Source organism: Oryx dammah, unplaced genomic scaffold (genome assembly GCF_014754425.2).
Source record: "Oryx dammah isolate SB20612 unplaced genomic scaffold, SCBI_Odam_1.1 HiC_scaffold_11077, whole genome shotgun sequence".
Taxonomy (NCBI): Eukaryota; Metazoa; Chordata; class Mammalia; order Artiodactyla; family Bovidae; genus Oryx; species Oryx dammah.
Window position 1 is genome coordinate 7984993 of NW_024080471.1, and position 2646 is coordinate 7987638.

Sequence of the window (2646 nt, forward strand, 5' to 3'; positions counted from 1 at the left end):
TCCTGCTTCTGATGTCTGTTTCAGTAAGGTACTTGTAGTTATTATTGCAACTCCAAAATGATGAATGGCTCAAACATTCAGAAAGAAGAAAGTCCAAAATGACACTCTTGTTAGCAGGTGGTTCTCCCCCAGGCAGTGACTGAGGGACCCAAGTTTCTTCTGGCTTGTGCCTCTGCCATCTTTAACACTTACCTTCCAAATTCTTCTTACTTGTTTTCATCAAGCTCTAGAAGCGGGGAAGAGCATGGAGAACTGGCAAGGGAAGCTTCTGAAGGCCAGAGCCATAAGTGACACATACCATTTCTACTCGCCAATGACCAGAACTCGAGCACATGGCTTTATAAATAACTGGCAGGGAGACTGGAACATGGTGCCCAAGAAGAAGGTATGGGTTGGTGATCAATGACTAAGGCAAAGAGCCCAGCTGAAAATGAGGCCTCTATTACCAAGAAAGAAAGGAGGATGGTCATTGGGAAGCAGGGAGCAGTTTCTGTCATTGCATACAAGAGTAGGGCTCAGGACACCAGTTGCATTGAAGGGCTAGTAAGCAAATATCAATCATCCTCCAGCAATGAGATGCATACTCTAGAACCCCAAGCTGACACAGTCCTACCACAGATTTTGTTTCAGGATGCCTCACCACAAACATCTCAAGAAGTTTTCAGCCCCCAAAATGTTCTTCAAATAAACTTACTATTTTGGGGGACTTTCCCGGTGGTCCGGTGGCTAAGATTCTGTGCTCCCAATGTGGGGGGCCCAGGTTCGTCCCTGGTCAGGGAACTAGATCCCACATACTGCAACTAAGACCCAGCACAGCCAAATAAAAAATAAATATTAAAAAATAAATAAATAAATAAACTTACTATTTTGGAATTAAGCATTTTAATTTTATTACTTTATCTTCTTAATATTATAGAAGGCTTTTTAATGATCTACACATGCTCCATAATCTGATGTTAAGGCTTTTCAGAAACTCAACCAGGTTGGGGTATATAGACAACAACAGAGAAATATATTATCAATGACTAAATATTACTGCAAACCCAACTGAAGAATTCCTGGTTGTGAACATGCAATGTGTTCATTCTGAGATACTAGTTTTGTGTTCCAAATTTCTGTTTTCATTATACATTTATTGATTTCTTTGTTTTTAATATTGAGTTTTATTCCATTTATAGAATATACTGCTTTGCAAGAGAGAAAAAGATGAGTGAATGCACATGTGAGCTCAACGCTTATACGTATTATACATATGTCACCAAATAACCAATCCCTGGTGGACATTTACAATGAGATTCTAGAATGGTTTAGTGGTTCTGACACAGACGTAGAGAGCTGAAAGGATCTTTAAAAATGTAAAGGGAGAAAGAAAAATGTAATCTACACTAGGAAAAGATTGAGTAGATTTTGATCTTTACAAATCAACCAAAAGTAGTGTTAATTTAACCTTATGTTCATGACACTTTTAGGGACCCATGAATATATTTTAATCTTGATTTTTTTAAATTTTAAGTCAGAGACTAGTTGATTTACAGTGTTGTATTAGTTTCATGTGTACAGCAAAGTCATTCAGTTTTACATATACATAAATCCATTCTTTTTCAGATTCTTTTCCCATATAGTTTATTACAGAATACTGAACAGAGTTCCCTGTGCTATAGGGGATCTTCCCGACCCAGGGATTAAACCCGGGTCTCCCGCATTCCAGGCAGACACTTTAACCTCTGAGCCACCAGGGAAGCCCAAGCCTACAGCACCCAGTATTCCCAGGTGGTCTCCCATCCAAGTACTAACCGGGCCCGACCCTGCTTAGCTTCCGAGATCAGATGAAATCGGGTGTGTTCAGGGTAGTATGGCTGTAGACTAAAATCAGAAGAGGAAAAAAAATAAAATCAGAAGAGAGAAAAAAATAATACAACAGTAGCTGTAAAATAATTTGGTCTAGATTATACTTGTCTTTATACCATTACAGTTGCAGGATTTAATTTTTTTTTTTAATTGGAGGAAGGAGACCACAAAGGCAAAAATGCCCACAGCACTTGGGGAGCCACGAAAGTCATAATGCAGCCCTGGTAATGACAACTGATTTTGTTTAGGTTCCTGTATTCCTGGAGTATTTTCATATTTTAAATTTATACATTGCCCAAGACAGCCTTTAGTTTTCCCGTTTTTTCTATTTGCACTGATCCCTCACAGGCCTCATCCATTTCAATGCTTTTGTTCACTGTAAATGACTTCAGAACCTTTGAATGTCCAAATACTCATTGGGCCTTTCTCCTTGCGGATATCATCACTGACTGGAAACTAACCAACACATTTTCCCCTGAGCTCATCCTCCCTGCTCATCAGCTCTCGCTCTCTCTCTCGCTCTCTGTTTTCCTGTATAGTAAAGTTACTACCAGTTTGCACACCTTTAAGAGCCAGCCTTGGCGATCGTCTCTTCTTTCACACCATTCTCCAAAGATCTTGTGGAGCCATAAGTCCCATGCCCACTGCTGTCTCTGCTTGAGCCTGGCTGCCCACACCTCCAACCCAGCTTTCTTGGCCTCTCATCAGAGTTCCTGGCACAGACACTTGGCCAACTTCTCTGCAGCCCAGCTTCCTCCTACTAAATGATTCCTAATCTACCTGAATTGATCTTAACCA

The 2646-nt window shown here is 40.3% G+C and overlaps 1 non-coding gene across 1 annotated transcript; it reads right to left on the reverse strand.

Annotated features, from left to right (window-relative positions):
* Nucleotides 1–1745: 1745 nt before the first annotated feature.
* On the reverse strand, nucleotides 1746–1864 carry LOC120860512. The gene has a single exon (XR_005720343.1). It is a non-coding gene; the product is annotated as a 5S ribosomal RNA (ribosomal RNA).
* Nucleotides 1865–2646: the final 782 nt, after the last annotated feature.